Raw genomic sequence first — 22407 nt, forward strand, 5'->3', positions numbered from 1 at the left:
CGAAGTCGGACACTCAACCGACTGAGCCACCCAGGCGCCCCACAATAGCACCGTATTTTGAGTGCTTCCTTTATCAGGAACTTCACATACATTATGATATTTGAGTCGCACAACTTAAACAAGAAGATGGTAATATTATCCTGCTTTCACAGGTGAGGAACTGATCTTAGAGGTGTAAAGTAACTTATTTGAGAACATAAAATTTAAAATTGGTGAGGCATCAGGGCTCCTGGGTGGCTTAGTTGGTTGAGCGTCCGACTCAGGCTCAGGTCGTGACCTCGCGGTGCATGAGTTCGAGCCCTGCATCTGGCTGGCTTCTGTCAGCGTGTCAGCGCAGAGCCTGCTTGGGATCCTCTGTCCCCCTCTCTCTTCCCCTCCCCCACTCATGTTCTCCCTCTCTCTCTCTGTCAAAAATGAGTAAACGTTTATTTAAAAAAAATCAGCGGCTGAATAACACTTATTACTAATAAAAATCTAATAGAATTTTCTTATTAGGAAAAAGTTGACTGGTTCGTTCAGATTTGATTTTTTAAATGTACAGTTGTAGAAATTACAAATGAAAAACTAGGGTCCCCTGGGTGGCTCAGTTGGTTAAGCATCCCACTTCAGCTCAGGTCATGATCTCGAGGCTTGTGGGTTCGAGTCCCACATCGGGTTCTATGCTGACAGCTCAGAGCCTGGAGCCTGCTTCGGATTCTGTGTGTGTGTGTGTGTGTGTGTGTGTGTGTGTGTGTGTGTGTCTGCCCCTCCCCACTCGCAGGCTCTCTCTCTGTCAAAAAATAAATAAACATTAAAACAAGTTTTTTTGAAAGATCAGCAGTATAGGTTGATTTCCTGCAAGGAGTGGATAGAAAACAATTTGCCCAGTGAGGTGGGTTCAAGGAGACATTGCACACGCACATCAGAATGGGAAAGCAAATACAAAAGCGAAACCTGAGAATACCAATTTCTGGCAAGGAGGAGGAACAACAAGGACTCATCCGTTCATTGGTCGTGGGGGTGCAAAAACGGTCCAGCCACTTCGCAAGACAGTTTGGAATTTCCTTATAAAGCTGAGCACAGTGGGGCGCCTGGGTGGCTCAGTCGGTTGAGCTTCCAACTCTTGATTTTGGCTCAGGTCGTGATCCCAGGGTCGTGGGATCGAGCCCTGTGTCGGGCTCCGTGCTAAGCATGGAGCCTGCTTGAGATTCCCTGTCTCTCTGTCTCTCTCTCTCTCTCTCTGCCATTCTTCCCTGCGCCCTCTCTCTCCCCCCGGCAAAAAATAAAGTTAAACATTTTTGAAATTCAAATAAATAAAAACATTAAAAAAAAAAAAAACCCTAACATAGTTTTACCATACAATCTGCGATCATACTCCCAGATAGTTACTCAACTAATTTGAAAACTCGCTCACACGACACCTGCACGCCCATGTTCCTGGCAGCTTTATTAATAGTCCCCCAAAACTAAAAGCGACCAAGATGTCCTTCAGCAGGCGAATGAATGAACAAGCTAGGGTACAGCCATACGGTGGGATAGATTAACTTAAAAAAAAAAGTCTCAAGCCATAGATGACTCTTAAACAGATCCTCTCGAATGATAGCAAGCAGTCTGAAAAGGCTGTATACTTTGTAATTCCATTCATAGGACCTTTTTTTTGGGAAAAGGTAAACCTAGAGAGACCGTAAACATAATTGGTGATCGCCAGTGGTTTGGGAGAGGGTACCAAGCAGGTGAGGAGGAGGGTGTTTGCTTTTTGTTTTTGTTTTTGTTTTGTTTTTTTTTCTTTTTTAGGGCACTGAACATATTCCATATGATAACTGCAATGGTGGATACACGACCTGATGCATTTGTCAAGTCCCAGGAAACTTGACAGTATGAAGAGTAAATCAACCTTGGTGCACACAAGTTTTTGTAAGTCTGGTAGGAAGTTAGGGGATCTCGGAAGGAAATATAGAATGTAACAGAAGATCGTAACTGTATTAAAAAGGCACGAAACGACCTCACTGAAGGGGCAGAAGAATACACTGAGCTCAATTACGCCGGCAATAAGCGGGCTCTAAGAATGACCTCAGAAGAACCTGTACAGAAACGCCGTACTCGAGAAAGATACTTCCCGTGGAGGCGAGGGTTAACCGGTTTGAAACTGCTACACCTGAATCCGGGAAATAAGCAATGAGCTACATGGATGGCAGGTGGTAGGACGGCGAGGTCACAGGTCAGCAGGGGAAGGGAGCCAGAAGGATCCACGTGGTAATGGATGAGCGTTGGAGACATCGGTAAAAACTCGTATCTGCTTTAATACAGGTAAAGACACATTCATGTAGAAATATTTCTCGATACGTAGAGGTACGTGGGTTAGCGTACCTAAGTGACTTTCCGTGCTCTCTCACCTGAGAGGGCCTCCGATAAATGCCACGCCAGCAGCAACTAAGATGCCTAGCCCACAGGTCTTTGTTTCTAATACCATTCTCCCATAAAGGGAACCAAGAATTCTCAGAGAAATGACCGATTCCAGGAATGGGGCAGGAAATAGCCTCGTTTTAGTTCCTGAGCATTTTCTAGTGCCAGTAACTAAGGTAGGGCCCCCAACAAAACAAAACACAATAATGGGGATATGTCAAAGGGACGGAGAAGCCAACCGAAAGAGCTCGCAGTGGCCAAAGCTGGAACATCTGTGCGACAAAATAAGGTCGTATTGGACGATGACACAACTTCTAAAAATAAATATCTGCGAGTTCCCGCTAATAGAAATAAAGGACTGACTGAAGAAATAAATGGCTGGGGGGGGGGGGGCGGTTGGAGAATAGACAACCCTCCCTTGCAGAAGATTTACGTAGAGAGTCTGCTTTCAAGGAGATGGAACATAGAGGAGGTTGTGTGGAGTGACGTCCCTTCAAAGAGCTGAGTATATGGAAGAAACGGGGGAAATAGTAAATTTACAATGGAGAATCCTGACAACACTACCTCGCCAGGTGGTCAAGGTTAATAGTAGCGGTGATAGAAACACGTGGAGGGCATGTACCCTTGATACGAAGCCACGAGATTGGTTTAGCTGCGGTCTTCTGCCATAAAACCCACAGCATCAGTCTAATCATGGAAAACACCAGTTGAGGGACTTTGACAAAACGCGTGACCAGCACTCTTCGAAAGCGTCAAGGTCTTCAAGAACGAGGAAAGTCAGAGCAAATCGCCACAGCCAAGAGAGCCCAAAGAGACATAACGACTAAGTGCAATGTGGCATCCCGGTGGAATCTGGAAGAGAAAAAAAAAAAAAACAGGTAAAAACTAAGGAAGTCTGTGTGAAGTAGAAGCTTTTGTTTTTTAATTTTTTTTTTTATGTTTATATATCTTTGAGAGAGACAGAACGTGAGCGAGGGAGGGGCAGATCTTGAGAGGGAGACAGAATCCGAAGCAGGCTCCAGGCTCCGAGCTGTCAGCACAGAGCCCGACACGGGGCTCGAACTCAGGGACCGTGAGATCATGACCTGAGCCGAAGTCTAGACGCTTAAACGACTGAGCCACCCAGGCGCCCAGGTATAAACTTTAATCATAACGTATCAGTATTGGTTCATTAACTGTGGCATCGTTCTTTAAGATGTTAAAATAGGCAAAACCTGGCTTGGGTTACTCGGAAACTTTCTACCAGCTCCAATAATTTCTGCCAATCTAGAAATGCCCTAATATAAGAATCTATTCGAATAAAAAGACCTGGAACAGTTTGAGATAATTAGAATCAATCTATTCTTCATCATTCATCAGGTGTTCGACTAAGGCTCAGAATTTGTTGACTTTCCTCTCTGCCTATATCCCCCTCCTTTCTTCTCAGAGACCATTCATCTGAGTATTTACTTAGTGCCTTGTTTTTTTTTTGGTTTTGGTTTTGTGTGTGTGTGTGTGTGTGTGTGTGTTTTGCTTTTGTTTTTTGTTTTTGTTTTTAGTCTCTTTAGGGAGGGTGGGCTCAACTGAGAATAAAAATGGCTCAATTGTGTATACAAGCCCTTTGCTGCAAGGCACAGCCCTGGAGGCCTGATTGTGACTTCTGGTGGGGGCTTGCATTTAGCACGATAAGTAGTCAAGTAGTCTGCCATTCGGGGTGTGCCCCTGTATGACAAAATGGTAAACTTAGGTGACTTCTCCACACTTGGGGAGATGTTTCCTGGCTCATTTTAAAGGATGATGTGAAAGCCTTCTGCGCATATTGGGTTCACCTGCTCTCGGGAGTGTTACCTAAAAAAAACAAAACAAAAGTTTCAGCTTCTGTCAGGATGCTAATCTCACTTCTGCACGGGTGCCATAGATCACAGAACGGTGCTGACCTTATCAGAGTCTTATGTCTCAGCTAAAGATTAGGTCAGTTTGACCTTTGAAGGAAAGTTCACGGGGCACCTGGGTGGCTCAGTCGGTTAAGCGTCCGACTTCGGCTCGGGTCACGATGCCACAGTTTGTGGGTTCAAGCCCCACATGAGGCTCGCCGCTGGCAGCACAGAGCCCGCTTCAGATCCTCTGTCCCTCCCCTCTGCCTACCCCTCCGCTGCTCACACTTGCTCTCTCTCTCAACAATAAATAAACGTTAAACAAATTTTAAGTTCACTAAGCCCATGTATTGATTAAATCGATAGAAGGGGCAACACTACGGGACTCTCTGAACCAGTATCAAAGTCAACGGGCAGAGAGGAATGCAGTTTCGGAGGAAAAAGCAACTACTAAAGCATATTTAGACGGGCGCCTGGGTGGCTCGGTCGGTTAAGCGTCTGACTTCTGCTCAGGTCATGATCTCACGGTTTGTGGGTTCAAGACCCACGGTGGGTGAGCTTGGGTCCCGCATCGGGTGAGCCCGAGCCCCACTTCAAGTGAGCCATGCTTCTGTTTCCCTCTCTCTCTCCCTCCGTCCTCAGACTCACTTGAACCCTTTCTCTGTCTCAAAAAAAAAAAAAAATATTTAGGCATCTCCCTCCCTCGATTCATAAAACCAGTTTCCGCAGCGGAGGCAGAAGGACAATAGCATTTAGCAAATGAGAAAAGTATTTCAGAAGACAAAAGGTGTCCCGTTAAATGGAACTTTGATAAACATATAGCTTCAAGTCATATAAAATGTGGTTCTTTATTCTCCTTTGTAACCCTTGGATTTTATGTGGTTTCCTTTTATCGTTTTCAAGCATATCTCTTACGTTATAAGGAGAGTCAAGGCAAAAAGTGATTCAAAATGTATGCATTCAGTTACAGTAAAGATAAGGTCCATGATGTGAATTAACTCTGCCCTGCCGACACGGGAAGAACTAACAAAGTCCGTTATGCCAGTGTATTGCCTCTGGCCTCTAAAAGCCCTGTAGTTCACTGCCGAGATTTAGAGAAGCACTCAAACTGTGCTTAGATGGCAGAAATACAGCAGCAGGATTGAGTCTGTGTTTTGGATAACTGGTCCTTTTTATGGACAAGTATTGTTGATGCAATTAAAATCATCATATTGACAACCAACCTGTTGCTGTGACTGACCCAGTTAAATCATGGAGATTATGGAATCGTGTCTTTTTTTTTTTTTAATGTTTGTTTAATTTTGAGAGCGAGTGCAAGTGGGGGAGGGGCAGAGAGAGAGAGAGAGAGGGAAAGCGAGAATCCCCTGCAGGCTCTGGGCTGTCCAGGCAGAGCTGTGCGCGGGGCTCGAACTCACGAACCGTGGGATTGTGACCTGACGTGAAGTCAGACGTTTAACCAACTGAGCCACCCAGGCGCCCCTGGAGTCTTGTCTTTCAAGTAATAACCGTGGTTAGTGAGAAAAGATTCTCAGGTTCTACTGATGGGTATCATTCAACTCCCTAACTCTGAAAAGACACAAGACTTACTCCCTTTCTTTTTCTGATAGATTATAGATATAGATGTAGCTACAGATATAGATCTCTCAAGGGAGAGGAATTGTTGGGGTTTGTGGAGGGGAGAAAGGGAGATAGGGAGGAATGGAATTCTTCTCTAAGGCCAGTTGCAAATGGAGGGGAGACATAGTGAGCTTTCTTGATCAAAGCCTTAACCCATTTTATAAATTTACATACATCACCAGGACTGTAGATCAAAGCTGTTTTATTTGCAGTGTCCATAGCCTTTTATGGAGTAAGAGGTGGTAGGTAAAAAGAAGGTTATGCAAAAAAATATTTTTATAAGGAAACAACTTGGTTTACTCCTTAAAACAATTTCTTTTTAGTGTTTATTCTTGAGAGAGAGAGAGAGAGGGAGAGAGACATAGTGTGAGGGGGAAAGGGTCAGAGAGAGAGGGAGACACAGAATCTGAGGCAGGCTCCAGGTCTGAGTTGTCAGCACGGAGCCTGACACGGGGCTGGAACTCACGAACCATGAGATCGTGACCTGAGCCAAGATCAACAGTCAGACGCTTAACCGACTGAACCACCCAGGTGCCCCTTGGTTTCTCTCTTTCTTATGATTTTTTAAAAAATGTTTATTTCTTTTTGAGACAGAGAGAGAGAGGGAGACACAGAATCTGAAACAGGCTCCAGGCTCTGAGCTGTCAGCACAGAGCCCAATGCGGGGCTCGAACCCACAAACCGTGAGATCACGACCTGAGCCGAAGTCGGATGATTAGCAGACTGAGCCACCCAGGCGCCCCTAAAATGCTTCTTAAATAAATGAACCCTAAGGAGTGGAGAGCTGTGAGACAACTTTTTAACTTTGAAGAAAACTGTAGTCCTTGAGGTACATTACCTGGGTTTTGTACACATTTCAAAATGATTCAAAAAGGTGAAAACTTACCCTCATTAATTGTAAAGGTTTATGCTGGCAACCACTTAGCTCCTATGGTTACCTCTCCAAGAAATTATAAAATAGGCACTTGTAGGGTTTGGGAACAGGAACAAATTGGCTGTTAGAGAATTCATGAATGCTAATAACTCATTTACTTATAATGCTTATAATTAATTGGTTTAAAATCATCCACTGCAGTCTTAAAATGAATAGGCTATTTAAAGGTCCCCATGCTCTTGGCTCTCATTTAAAACCCTAATCGAACAAAAATACATTGCAGATATCAATTAAAACATTTGAAATCATTCTCTAGCCAAACTTGGCCTAGAATACTAAATGATGCATTCACTTTCTATCTTTTAACTGTGGTGATCTATACTCTGTGATTAAGTTATTATGAAACCATAATTTCCAAGATTTTGGATGATGGAGGATATGCCCATAACTCATGAAGTAGGATGAATTATGTACACGCTCAGGCAATTTCTTGTTATGTGTTTAGCAATGAAGCTTCACTTTCTGTTCCTTCACTGGGAATGCTGATTGATATCATGTGCCACACCAAGTTTAAAAGTAAAGATATGAAATTCAATTAGAAAGTTCTTTTATCAGGGGCGCCCGGGTGGCCCAGTCGCTTAAGTGTCCAACTTTGGCCTAGGTCACCATCTTGCCATTCCGGAGTTCGAGCCCCACAGCGGGCCCTGTGCTGACAGCTCAGAGCCTGGAGCCTGTTTCAGATTCGGGGTCTCCCTCTCTGTCTGCCCCTCCCCCGCTCATGCTCTGTCACTCTCTCTCTCTCTCTCTCTTTCAAAAATAAAATAAATTTCTTTTTTTATTTTTTCAATGTTTATCACTGGAAGATCTAGCATCCAACAATAAATCTCAACAAAAATGAAGCAACATGTCTACACATAATGCTAACACAGAGAAATAGCCTTTCTTCTTGGGATTTTTGATGGGAGGTGTGCAAGCAGGTGTATCGATACTACTGAAATTGCTGATTTGTGATCTTTCAAATTAGAAATCCTTACCAAAAAATATGATCACTGTCACTTTGTAGCAGAATTTTTCTTTTTTTTTTAATGTTTATTTTTGAGAGAAAGGGAGAGAGAGAGAGCACAAGTGGAGAAGGGGGTAGAGAGAGAGAGGGAGACACAGAATCCGAAGCAGGCTCCAGGCTCTGAGCCGTCAGCACAGAGCCCGACGCGGGGCTCGAACCCACAAACCGTGAGCCAAAGTAGGACGCTTAACCACCTGAGCCGCCTAGGCACCCCTGGAATTTTTCAAACTCCTTTCCAGGGAAGGCTGTTTCAGAAAATGTTGATAGAAATGCTATCGACCGGGCTTCACAACTACCCAAAAATAGGTTTGGCGAATTGTCGCGAGTTGGTTCTCTAGCTACGTCCCCTTAGTCTCAACCGGTTTGCTAAACAGTCCTGAAGGAATGTAGGAAGCTCTATCTACCCACCTAATGGTGTCTTGTCTGCGAAAATGAGCTGTTTATCAAAGCGTCGCAAAACATTTTGTTCAGTCTGATGTATAAATCAACAATATATAAAGAAATACCGATGCCAAGTGTGACAGATTGTATTTTCCGAAGATGACTGCAACAACCTCCCCCATGCCACATGTTCCTCTTTCGAAGTCCTGTGGACGTTTTTCCTTGGGAGGAAAAGTGGGGTCTCCGTTGCCTCTCCTTAAACCTAGCTGGGTTTCTGCATGCAGATGTACCGCAATTAGATTTCTGAGGCTAGGTCACAAAAGGTAATACGGGGTCCGCCCGATTCTTTTCTGTACTTGCCCGGGGCCCTGAGCTGTCCCCTGAGCAGCCCAGCCGTCCTGAGGACTCCCTCCGTGCATGGCCGTGAGGAAGGCCCAGACTAGCCAATCTGCAGAGGCCGCCTGGAGAGGCGAGGCCCCAAGACTACATAGAGTGAAAATACCTAGCACCCTAGCTCCCCTGCCATGCCAGCTCCAGTCCCCATCTGACCACAATTACAAGTGACACTCTGAGCATGAGCCCCTCAGCCGAATCCTTCGGGAAAGTGCCGGCTTAGAGAAATCGTGAGACACGATGAACTAATTTTTGTTGTTTTAAACCAGTAAGTTTTAGGGTGATCCGTGGTGCAGCCACAGTCCCTTGCCACTGGGCACCACGTTCCGTATAATCTTTAGTAACCACACGGGTACTCTCGTCATCGTAACAAACCATCCGTAGCCTCTTCGACCTTCGGCTCTTGTCATTGGGAAATGAGGATCCTCTTTCGAATTAAAAAAAAAAACAACATGAAAGGCAGAAAAAATATTTCAAGATCTGTGGTAGACAAGCTGGGCTCACTGTCCCAATTACTGTCAGGAACATAATTGAGGGTTACTAAGTCACGGGGAGCATAGGGTTTAACTGTTGTTCTTGAAGTGCTGAAATAAACGAGAATATGAGACATTTTGGCACCCGTTTCTTTACCATTTACTGCCCGCCAAAACCTTCATAGGATTCAGTCATTCAAAAGGAGTTGACAATTCTTAGAGATGCATATCTAGACTTGAAAAGGCCCCATGAACACCTAAGAGCAATGCCAAATTAACTTACGGATGAGGATTCAAAGACTTTACAGGATGATGTTCCCTCACATGGAGGAAAACCAGAAACACACTGCGAGATTTCCTGAAGATAGGACTGCAATGTGCTTACTAGTAAAGAGCCAGTTCATTGGTCCAGTAGCCACCGTTCTTTCTGGAGAGGGAAGGGAAGACCATATAGTCATTGCTAAGCAAATTTGGAAAAGGCAATTTATTTTTTGAATTTTTTTTTTAGGTTTTTATGTAAATTCCAGTTAACATCCAGGTAATATTGGTTTCAGGTTTACAATACGGCGATTCAACACTTCCATGTATCACCCGGTGCTCAGCACAAATGCCCTCCTTAATCCCCATCACCTACTTAACCCAGTACCACCCCCCCACCTCCCCTCTGGTGACCATTGGTTTGTTCTCTCTGGTTAAGAGCCTGTTTCTTGGTCTGCCTCTCCTTTTCTGTCCCTTTGCTTGTTTGTTCTGTTTCTTAAATTCCACATGTGAGTCCAATCATATGGTATTTGTCTTTCTCCGACTCACTTATTTCGTTTAGCGTAATACTCTCCAGCTCCATCCACGTCGCTGCAGATGGCGAGATTTCATTCTTTTTATGGCTGGATAACAGTCCATTGTAGATATATACCACATCTTCTTTATCCATTCATCTATTGATGGGCACTTGGGCTGGTTCCATATTTGGGGTATTGTAAACAATGTTGCTATAAACATCGGGGTGCACGTATCCCTTTGAATTAGTATTTTTGTATTGTTTAGGCCAATACCTCGTAGTGCAATTGCTGGATTGTGGGTAGTTCTATTTTTAACTTTTTGAGGAAACTCCATACTGTCTTCCACAGTGGCTGCACCAGTTTGCATTCCCACCACCAGTGCAAGAGGGTCTCCCTTTCTCCACATCCTTGTCAACACCTGTTTCTTGGGTTGTTTTCAGCCCTTGTGACAGGTGTGAGGTGCTGTCTCATCATAGTTCTGACTTGCATTTCCCTGATGATCCGTGATGTTGAGCACCTTTTCATGTGTCTCTTGGCCGCCTTCATGTCTTCTCTGGAAAAATGTCTGTTCGTGTTCTTCCCATTTTTTAATTGGATCATTCATTTTTGGGGGTGTTGAGCTTAAAGTTCTTTACGTGTTTTGGAAACTAACCCTTCATTGGATATGTCGTTTGCAAATACCTTCTTCCATTCTGTAGGTTGCCGTTCAGTTTTGTCGATTGTCTCCTTCACTGTGCAGAAGCTCTTTATTTTGACGAAGTTCCAATAGTTTGTTTTTGCTTTGTTTCCCTTGCTTCCGAAGATATATCAAGAAAGGACTTGCTACGGCCGGTGTCAGTGAAGTTACTGCCTGTGTTCTCTTCTAGAATTTTTATGGTTTCAGGTCTCACATTTAGGTCCTTCATCCATTTTGAATTTATTTTTATGTATGGTAAAAGACGGCTGTCCGGTTTCATTCTTTTGCATGTTGCTGTCCAGTTTTCCCAACAACATTTGTTGAGGAGACTGCCTCTTTCCCACTGGATATTCTTTCCTGCTCTGTCAAAGATTAATTGACCATATATTTGTGGGTTCTTAAAAAGGCCATTTAAAAGAAGTGCTGATGATACGCGTTTGAGGCAGAGAACAATATATGTGTGGGAAAATATTTTTAAGCTGTATAAATCCAGTGTTTCTAGGAATATGAAATATTAACTACCTCTTTCTAGTCAAAATTTGAACTTTCTTCCTTCAAATATTGACATGTAATGTCATCTTAATACAGAGAGGCTAATTTCCTCTTTATCATCTAACCTGTGAATAATTATTCATCATCTTCATTTAAACTCAATACTACCCAGCATTTATGTATCCTTTGCTAAGCACCTGGTATATATATTAACCCTTCGATTCTTCAAAACAACTCTATGGGAGAGGTACTGTTATTATCCCCATTACACAGAGGAGGAAAGTGAGGCCCAAAAAGAGTAACTTGCCCACGATTACAGCCAGTAATTAATGGAGTCGGGATTCAGACTCAGGCAGCCTGGCTCCTGAGCCAGAGCTGTCCAATATCAAGTTAGATTGCTTCTCTTGAACATTGGTTTGAATTCAGTGCTAACCAAAGATAATACTGAGTTATGAAATCTTGCCATTTGCAATGACGTGGATGGAGCTAGAGTGTATGATGCTAAGCGAAGTAAGTGAGTCAGAGAAAGACAAATGCCGTAAGATTTCATTCACATGTGGAATTTAAGAAACAAGACCGATGAACCTAGGGGAGGTGGGGAAAAGAAGAGAGAAGGAAGCAAACCATCAGAGACTCTTAACTGAGAGAACAAACTGAGGGTTGATGAGGGAGGTGGGGGGGGGGGATGGGCTAGATGGGTGATGGGGATTAAGGAGGGCACCTGTTGGGATGAGCACCGGGTGTTATAGGTAAGTGATGAATCACTAAATTCTATACCTGAGACAAATTTTACCATATGTGTTAACTAACTACAATTTAAATAAAAACTTGGAAAAAAAATGATACTGAGTTAAAGTGCTGGCTTTTCAAGGTCACTGAGTCTCATCTTGGATAAGTTACCCAATTATTCTGACCCTCTACCTCTGCCACGGCAGAGGTAGGAATAATACGGTTCCTATACTTATCGTGCAGTTTTGAAGATTATAGGTCATATGTAAAGTACCCAGCATAGCACTCACGACACACGGCTGCTACACATAGTCACGGTGGTACCTCCTTCCCCCAGAACCTTCTGCGCAAAGCTTACCATGATCAGAGACAGACACACAAGGGCAGGTATGTGACTCAGTAGGCATTGGACGACGTATTGGAGGAGGTCAAGACTGAGCTAAGGATGTTCTATTGGTGGGGCGCCTAGGTGGGTCAGTCGTCTAAGCGTCTGACTCTTGGTTTTGGCTCCGGTCATGATCTCGTGGTTTGTGAGTTCAAGCCCCACATCCGGCTCTGGGCTGACAGTGTGGAGCCTCCTTGGGATTCTCTTTCTCCCTCCGTCTCTGTCCCTCCCCTGCTGGCTCTCTCTCTCTCTCAAAATAAATAAAACAATTAAAAAATTAAAAAAAAAAAAAAAGAATGTTATACTGGTAAGACAGGCTTGAGGCAGAGATTGGGCTATCCATCTGCCCTATGGCTTTAGAAAGAGGCAGATAGGGTAAGGGAAAGGCCTAACACAGTTCATTGATCCCAGGTCTCCCAAGTCCGTCCTTCCAAAGTTTATGCTGGAGCAATGGAGAAACTGAGATTAGGATTGTCAGACGTATCTTTGAACATGTAAATCTGCAGTTATGATTGCACGAGGAAGCGCTTTCTTGGGAATGCTCATTTGTATTTTAAAATGTGCCAGAAATCCATAGAAACATATTAGGCAGTTTAAGAGACTATAATTATAAATAGTAACAGAAAATAATAATGATATTCCCAAAGTCTGCACGTAATTATTTTGGACTATTTGGAGTATTCTGCAGGAAAATAGATGTATTTTTAAAGTGCTTCAGTCACATAACTAGGCCAGTCTTGCATTTTAGTACTTCATGCCGACTCGGTTAACATACTGAGAAAACATCTGTACGAAAAAGATCAGATGTAAAATACCCGTGTATTTAGCAACATCCAGATAAGCTGCTAAATTTGGCGTTTCTTTTATGGTTTAAATGTCACACTGGGCTTTATCCTTACCTCCTTGACTCAAACTTATTTCTAGAAATTGTTTTCAACCAGATGAGTTAAGAATTTGGAAAACTAAATCTATCCACATCCTCCCCCCGCTAAACCCACACTCTTAAAAGGTGCTTTAATTATCTTAAAGAAGAAAAACTACAGGTTACATTTTATTTTACTCCTCTTGGATGAATTCCTTAATAGGGCTTTTATTGACTGTAAATAGAAGCAAATGAAAATCTCATTTAATAATATGTTTAGTAAAATACACAGCTTCACAATTTCAATTTGTCAATGTCAATTTGTCAATGAAATTTATTGAATTCACTTCGTAGCCCCAAAGACAATTAAACCCTGAGAAGAGGCACAAAAGAAGCTGAAGACATACAATTATGTATTGAACCGTGGCTCTTAGATTTCAGCATTTATAAAGATAACTTGACGAGTTTGCTTAAAATGGAAATTCTTGGGTCCTCTCTCCCAGGAATTTAGACTTATTAGGGCTTGGATAAAGTCCAGCGATGTGCATTTCCAATAATCTTCCCAAGATGATTCTGATCCAAGTGATCCTTGACCAACTCCTTTTAACTCTCGGGGTAGACATATTCATGCACATAGTGTTTTTTCAATATTTGCAGTACCTTGGAATCCTCTGGGAAGATTTAAAAATACCAATGCTTAGTGACCACTTCTAGACTGCCATTGGCAAAATATATGGGGGAAACACTGACCTAGGATCTCCCCCATTCGATCTCTTGTTCACCTCCTGTTGAATTGACTCCCAATGGGTTAGAAAAGATCTGTGTCTGCAAATGTAAACTGAATTCCATTTCATGCAAAACACATGCACTGAACCTCTTTACCGATTTTTCCTCAAAGTATGAATTATGGTCCTCCAAATGTATCAGAATTCTTTGGGTATCTTCTTAAAAATGCACATCCCAAGACTTTATCCCCAGATATCTTAATTCAGTAGACTTTGGATGGAGCCCAACCTACAGCAATGAAAGTTACCCTTAGATGATTACAATCCAAGTGGATCATTATCTATACTGAGAAATAATGATTTTGAACAGCCTGCAAAATATATCTGTCACCTCTACTATAATATCTCTAATAATAACCTCACAAATTCCTCAGGTAGCCAGTTCTCCTGAAAAATTCTAGTTTTGGGGTGCTTGGGGCTCAGTTGGTTAAGTGTCCAACTTTGGCTCAGGTCATGATCTCGCGGTTTGTGAGTTCAAGCCCCGCATCGGGCTTTGTGCTGACAGCTCGGAGCCTGGAGCCTGCTTTGGATTCTGTGTCCCCCTCTGTCTTCCCCTCACCCGCCCTGTCTGTCTGTCTGTCTGTCTCTCTCTCTCTCTCTCTCTCTCAAAAATAAATATTAAAAACAATAGAAAAGTTCTGGTTTTAAGTTCTTCCTTAAAGTCAGCCTTTGAAATTCTTCCTTAAAATCTATCTCCTACAGACTTTGACCTATTGGGCTCTTTTTTCTCCCAGAACCATTTCTCCGCTGCCCACCCCAGCCCCACCTGTAATACATTTCCTCTTCTGCGCACTAAACATCCCTTGACTTCATATGAGGTGGACCAGATGTTGATATTATTTGTCACTGTGTGTTTCATCCACCGTCTACCCCACAGTCAGATGGAGAGACTTACTAAGATTCAGACTTCTGGGCTCTCTTCTAAACCTATTGAATTAAAACCTCTGGTGGAGAGACCTAGGGACCTATGATTTCATTAAATTCCCTAGGTGATTCTGATGACAGTGGGTCATGGACCACCATCTGAGAAACAATGCTGTAAGATGTCATATGTATGAAATTTATTAGAAATGCAGAGTCTTGGGCTCCACCCCAGACTTCATCAGAAACCCTGCGGGTGGGTCCCAGGAATCTGTTTCAACAGGGATTCTGACGTAGATTAAAAGCTGAGAACCACTGCTACAGGGGTTAAGAGTATCCGATCGGAGACTTGGCGTAGCTGGGTTCAAATCACAACTGCTGTCCCTTGGTAGATCTACATATGGAATCCACTCCTCTTATTTGCCCCCTGCTCTTACCCGATTCATACATCTTCTCCGTCACTACCCATCGGTAGTGGGCTAGAGGGCAGCCATTTTTTTTCTCTTTTATCCTATCAGCCCTCTATCTTCAAATGATTGCCAATATGCTTTCCCAAACATAGTTTCTTTGTGAGTGGAATTCACTGTTCTGATCAGTCGGAGGGCTAGTATCGGTTCTGTGTTATGGATTTACTAAATGTATAGCCTTTGAATGCATGTGTTCAAATTTCCATCATGAGCTAGCAGCTTGGCTATTTCGTTTTCTTTTGCTATGCCCTGCTACTCTTTAATACGGTAATATTTTTACGTTACTGTTCATCAAAATCACTCAAAAAACTAGTTTGAAATCCTCCAGGCCCCTGGTCCTGACCCACACTTCCCTCTCAAGATTCCGAATCAATGGGTTTGAGGTAGGGCACAGGAACATGTGTGGGTTTTTTTGTTTTTTTGTTTTGTTTTTTTTACTTCAAATATACCTAACATACGGTGTTATATTACTTTCAGGCATCCAACATAGTGATTCAACAATTGTGTACATTACTCAATGCTCATCATGGTAAGTGTACTCTTTTTTGTTGTAATTTTTTTTAATGTTTGTTTATTTTTGACAGAGAGCAGGAGTGGGAGGAGAGGCAGAGAGAGAGGGAGACACAGAATCCGAAGCAGGCTCCAGGCTCCGAGCTGTCAGCACAGAGCCCGACGCGGGGCTTGGACTTACAGACCGCGAGATCATGACCTGAGCCAAAGTCACTCAACTGACTGAGCCACCCAGGTGCCCCAATGGTAAGTGTACTCTTAATCCCTTTTACCTATTTCACCCCTCTCCGCACCTACCTCCTGTCTGGTAACTACTAGTTGGTTTTCTATATTTAAGAATCTATTTTTTGTTTGTCTTTTCCTTTTGTTGTTGTTGTTGTTGTTGTAGTTCCTTAAATTCCACATATGAGTGAAATCATATGGTATTTGTCATTCTCCACCCGACTTATTTCATGTAGCGTTATACCTTCTAGATCTATCCATGTTGTTGCAAATGCAAAATTTCATTCTTTTTTATGACTAATATTCCATTTATATATATGTATGTGTATATATATATCTAGATCTTATTATATATCATATGTTTTGTAGATATTTATATTTATAGAAATACAGAAATAAATATTTCTTTATCCATTCATATATCAATGGACATTTGGGTTGGTTCCACACTTTGGCTATTTTAAATAATGCTGTAATAAGCATAGGGACGCCTATATCTATTTGAATTAGTGTTTTCATATTCTTTGGCTAAATCCCCAGGAGCGGAATCACTGATCACATGGTAATTCTATTTTTAATTTTTGGAGGAACCTCCCTACTGTTTTCCACGGCGGCCGCACCAGTTTGCATTCCCACCAACGGCGCACAAGGGATCCTTTCTCTCCACCTCTTCACCAACACTTGTTATCGCTTGAGCTTTTGATTTTAGGCCTTCAGACAGGTGTGAGGTCATACCTCATTGTAGTGTTGCTTTGCATTTCCCTGATGATGAGTGATGTTGAGCATCTTTTCATGTGGCTGATACAGAGGTTTATAGATCACAATTTGAGACACACAGATCTAGGAACTTCTAATATAACGACGGTAGCAAAAGAAATGCTTCCTTTCTAAGAGCGTATCAGGTGAACCCTAGCCATGGGCTTAGCATTACTGCAGAATCATCAAAATGTATACAACTACTTTTACGTCTAGAGACAGATTCATTCATGCATAGTGTTTTCCAACTCTTGTCGTGTATCAGAATCCTTTGTGGATATTTTTAAATATAGAGAAACTCTATTTTAAAATGTGGAAATTGGGACACAGTTAGTCAGCGGTGGGACCTGCCTGGCGCCACTTGAAAAGCTCTGCAGGTGGATGTAAGGTATAACTTAAACTGAAAGCCTTGTATTCGGTTGGGGCACAGGTGGGGGCACCGAAGGGGGGAAAGAATCTGAAGAATCTGTAGCCAATAAGGTAGAGATTAGAGAAATTACAGACAATCTGTGCTCGTCTCAGAAAAAAAAAAAAATTGGATATTTGTGAAGAAAAACAGCATCTTTGAGTGAACTTTAGCCATTTTTTATATAGATTGCTATTGTTTATTAAAAATTCATTCAAGGGGCACCTGGGTGGCTCAGTCGGTTATGTGGCCGACTTCGGCTCAGGTCATGATCTCACGGTTCAGGGGCTCGAGCCCCACATCGGGCTCTGTGCTGACAGCTCGGAGCCTGGAGCCTGTTTCAGATTCTCTCTCTCTCTCTCTCTCTCTCTCTCTCTCTGTCTCTCTCTGCCCCTCCCCCCTCTCATGCTCTGTCTCGCTCTCAAAAATAAAAAAATGATAATAAAAAATTAAAAAAAATTCATTCGACAAAGGGGCGCCTGGGTGGCTCAGCCTGTGAAGGGTCCGACTTCGGCTCAGGTCATAATCTCACAGCTTGTGAGTTCCAGCCCCGCGTGGGGCTCTGTGCTGACAGCTCGGAGCCTGGAACCCGCTTCCAATTCTCTGTCTCCCTCTCTTCCTGTGCCCCTCCCCTGCTCGTACTCTGCCTTTCTCTCAAAAATAAATAAACATAAAGAAAAATTCATTCAACAGAAATGTTTGAGTGCCAAGCAATACACCAGGGCTGATGTATGTTTTCTTTTTTCTTTTTTTAATGTTTATTTTTGAGACAGGGTGTGTGGGCGTGCACATGCAAGCAAGCAGGGGAGGGGCAGAGAGAGAATCCCAAGCAGGCTCCACACTGTCAGTGCAGAGCCCGATGTGGGGCTCGAACTCAAAAACTGGGAAATGGTGACCTGAGCCGACATCGGACACTTAACCACCTGCGCCACCCAGGCGCCCCAGAAATACGTTTTAAATCAAAAACATAATTAGACAAACGACTGATTACAATGATTATGCGTGCTATGAAAAACACATCAAGAGTGTTCAGCCTAGTTTGGAAGGTCAAAGGAAGGCTTTTATAAGGACAACTATTCAAGTCTCAACTTGACGTATGACTAAAGGTTTGTATGTGTTTGAAGGCTCTGAGGTCATAAGAAAAGCCACTGCAGTGGCTCAGTCGGTTGAGCGCCCGACTTCGGCTCAGGTCATGATCTCACGGCCCGTGAGTTCGAGCCCCGCGTCGGGCTCTGTGCTGACAGCTCGGAGCCCAGAGCCTGCTTCCGATTCTGTGTCTCCCTCTCTCTCTGCCCCTCCCCCGTTCATGCTCTGTCTCTCTCTGTCTCAAAAATAAATAAACATTAAAAAAAAATTAAAAAAAAAAGCCACTGCAGGAGTTCCCAAAGTGCAGTCCCCAGACCAGCAGCGTCAGCATCATCTGGAAACTTGTCAGAGATGCCAATTCTCAGGCCCTATCCTAGACCTACCGAATCAAGAACCATGGGGTTGAAGCCCAGCCATCTATGTTTTAACAGGCCCCCCCAGGGGATTCTGATCCGAAGGAAAGTGTGAGAACTACTGGTCTACTCTGAGCGCCTGAATGACAGCCAGAGCGGTAGGGCAGAGAGAGCAAAGGAGGAAATGGCAAAAGAAGAAGCTAGAAAGATAAACAGGAGCGAGGTTTTGCAGGGCTCTGGGAGCCCTCTTTAAAGATTCTGAATTGTTTAGCCCAAATAATAGCAAATCACATTCACTGAATGCGTATTGAGCGTAAGATTCGCAATAACCTTACGAGGTAGGTTTGCTCTGATTGTTCCCTTTGGTGGGTGACTCCGTGGAGTCTCAGAGAGGTCACTTTTCCACATCCGACAGCTATTAAGTGATGGAACTGGGGTGACAGTCCAGCCGGTTATTCTCCAGAGACCCATTTGTTAACCATTCGGCCGTCCTGGTTATTCGAAGCCATTGGGAAGCTCTGAAAAGGTCCTAAATAGGACAGAGAGAGATCGCTGTATTGAATTTGAAAAAAATATATCACCCGGGTTGCTGCGTGGAGGAGGACTTGTAGAGGTCAAGTCAAGCAGTAGGAAGACCTATCAAGAATCTATAATAGACACTGCTGTGATAGACAGTAATGGCTTGGTTCGGGATACAATCGGAAAGAAGTAGATTAACTCCAGGTATATTTTAGAGGTAGAATTGGTAGATATAGAAATATCTTCCCTCTTAATTTTTTTATGCATGTTAAGGCTACTCTGGCTGCTGTGTGAAAATCGATTGAAGGCGGACAAGGGGGGAAGCAAGGGAGACCAGTAATCCAGAAAGGGAGAGTTCGTGGTGTGAAATATAGAGAAGTGACAGGAAATAAGGTCAGAGACGTAGTCTGGGGCTAAATTAAATAGGATCTTGAAGGTCGTAATACAAAATATGGTTTTGTATCTTAATCCAAGTAGAGGCCACTGGAGGGTTTTAGGCAGATAATGACAGTCTGCTTAGGTTTGTTTTAAAAGATCATCTTGGGAACTGTGAGGGGACTTGGTGGAAAGGATGGGGGATGAAAGGAGGAAGAAGGGTAATAATGTGGATGAGAGACAACAGGTCATAGAACCAATAAGACTCTGTGATGGAGTTTTCTGGAATGAAATACTGGGTGCCATTGACTGGAATAAGGATGGTGGGGGAAATGAAAAATGCAGCCAGCTTGACATGGAAGTGTGTGTGTGTGGGGGGGGTGTCAAGTGATAAATTGAATTCTCATGATGATCACACACACAAAATACACTGATTAAGGATTGTCGAGATGGGTGAAGTCATTGGCTCAAATCTCACACCTTTGATGAGTAGCCGAGACGGAACCCACAAATGACGTGCTGTTCATTTATACCACGTGGCATTTTCACGGTAACGAATCTTCAGCAGGATGCGTAAAGAGGGCTCTTTAATTGGGCTTCTCCTGGCCTGATGGGCATTGTGCAGGTACCCAGAAAGAACCTAGGTTTAGGGCAAGGAGGCCACAGTGAGGAACCGAGTGAGAACGTCCCGGCAAAATGAGGGATGCTAAGGCACAGAGTATCGCCTTTTGGTGAAGGGCCTAAAAGTTCACTCATACACAAGATTATTGCTTGGATCTGACATGCTGCGGTGGTGATATACTATAGGCCTGAGAATCGGGCAGTTACATAATCTGAATATCACATAGGGAATCTATTTGCCCATTGATGTGGGAAGAGAACTTGATTTCATTAAGGAGGCAAGCAGTCATCCAGCTGGTTGCCCAGGTGATTTGGGAGGTCGACAGGAAGGGGCACATCTGGGACCTCTAAATTTGCAGAGGTCCTTGAAAATCTTGACAGTTATGTCTAAAGATCTTTGCAGATTGCCAAATTTATGAATGCCACTGTAGCATATAATATCCCTATAAAATGTAATGAATTATGACTGGGAAGTTTAAGGGAGCCCTTTGGGCTTCTAGCAAGCCTCTAAATACAGGTCTCAAATAATTCATAAAGCTCTTAAATTCCACCAATAAGGTAAGCCCCCGTGTTCTTAGATGGCTTCCCTTTCATCAGCATTACTGCAAATTGGCATTCAAACCCCTACCTGCCCAGTAATCATAATCCTTCCTGTGGAGCCCCTCTGCTTGTAAAGACCAAATCATACTCCAAAAGGGACCGTGCCGGAGCGTGCAAGCGTCGTCTGGTTCACGCGGCACTGCGGTCGTATATGTGTGACAAGCCTGCGTCATTGGCTTTGCCTCCTAGACAAAAATTGGCCAGACTGGTTGTTACAACTTGGGGAGTTGCGTTAATGGCATCTAATGGATAGAGGACAGGGATGCCACTCGGCATCTTACAATACACACGACAGCCTCTTACAGCATGGAATTCTTTAGCCCAAAATGTCTATCTATACTGCTGGGGTTGTGAAACCCTGCCCTGCGTCAAGGCGATCATCTAGTCAGGTAGAGGCCACTTTTAATTTTTCCCAGCGTGAAAGCTATACTTGGTTCCCAGGTCTTTGTGCCTCTGGGTTCTCTCAGTCTTATGATTGGAGCATCCACATCTCCAGGGTACAGGATACAATGTTTTTCTATCTGCAGACTCACTTCTTTTCAGTAAGTCATTGACTTTTGTGACGTATGCATCTATTCCATATATAAATATCGCTATAGACGGAATATTTTGACCCCCCCCCCCCACACACACCAAATTCTTATGTGAAAATACTAATCCCAATGTGGTGATATTAGGAGGTGGGGGCCATTGGGAGATGATTACGTTATGAGTATGGAGCCCTCATGAATGGGATTCATGCCATTATAAAAAGAAGCCAGTGGGGCGCCCGGGGGGCTCCGTCGGTTGAGCGTCCCACTTTGGCTCAGGTCACGATCTCACAGTTCATGAGTTCCAACCCCGCGTCGGGCTCTGGGCTGACAGCTGGGAGCCTGGAGCCTGCTTCGGATTCTGTGTCTCCATCTCTCTCTGCCCCTCTCCTGCTTGCGCTCTGTCTCTCTCTCTCTCTCTCTCTCTCTCAAGGGTAAATAAACATTAAAAAAATTTTTTAAAAAAGCCAGAGATTCAGCTAGCTTCCTTGCCACCACGTGAGAATATGAGGAGTCAGCCCCCTGTCACCAGGAAGAGGACCCTCATCAAGAACTCGATGCTGCTAAGCATCCTGACCACAGGCTTCCGTTCTCTAGAGCTGTGAAAAACACGTTTGTTGTAGGAGCTACCCCATTTACGGGATTTTGTTAGAGCAGCTCCGGCTGAGACAAATATTTTGCATCTCCTGTGCCCGTTCTGAGTTACAGTGGAGAGTACGATGGACCAGCAGTCTTCCCTTATGGTCCCACGGCATTTGTATTTGAGTGAGGGATACAGACAAGCAAGCAGACGATCACAATACTGAACGGCAGGTGCTGGGATGGAGAAAACCCAGGTTCTCTTGGAGCTTGGGATGCCTCTGTTAAGACCGGGTATTTGGGGGCAACTCACCTCAGAAGTGTAACCATTCCCGGGGCGCCTGGGTGGCTCAGTGGGTTAAGCATCCAACTCTTGACTGCGGCTCAGGTCATGGTCTTGTGGTTCATAGGTTCGAGCCCCACGCCGGGCTCTGCAGTGACGCTGTGGAGCCTGCTTGGGATATTCTCTCTCTCTCTCTCTCTCTCTCTCTCTCTCTCTCTCTCTCAAAATAAATAAATAAAAAGAAATGTAACTATTCTCTGATAGTTTCTTGAACCTATCATTCATTTCTCCTTTTCACTGGGTGGGCATTTAACTGCTCACCTGGTCCTTGATCCAGCCCTGTCCCGCAGGCAGGATGGGTAGGAAAATGGAGGAAGACGGAGCAGAGTGGCCTGTGGGGGCATCTTTCTCGAAGAGGCCACCCCTGAGCACAAACAGCAGGACAGGAAGAAATCAACCGTGTGAAAATAAGGGAAGGAGGAGAAGAAAGGTATTCTA

The 22407-nt window shown here is 43.7% G+C and overlaps 1 long non-coding RNA gene across 5 annotated transcripts in view; it reads left to right on the forward strand.

The window, feature by feature from the left end:
• Positions 1-22407, forward strand: part of LOC113597647 (uncharacterized) — a 67290-nt gene that overhangs the window by 15032 nt on the left and 29851 nt on the right. For 4 of the 5 annotated variants that reach the window (XR_008289818.1, XR_008289821.1, XR_008289820.1 and 1 more), the window contains one exon: positions 15658-15825. This is a non-coding gene — a long non-coding RNA (uncharacterized LOC113597647). Of the gene's footprint in view, positions 1-1773; positions 3512-15657; positions 15826-22407 lie in introns of those variants that run through there. The other variant, XR_008289819.1, reaches the window with a different exon arrangement.

Source organism: Acinonyx jubatus, chromosome X, assembly GCF_027475565.1.
Source record: "Acinonyx jubatus isolate Ajub_Pintada_27869175 chromosome X, VMU_Ajub_asm_v1.0, whole genome shotgun sequence".
Taxonomy (NCBI): domain Eukaryota; kingdom Metazoa; phylum Chordata; class Mammalia; order Carnivora; family Felidae; genus Acinonyx; species Acinonyx jubatus.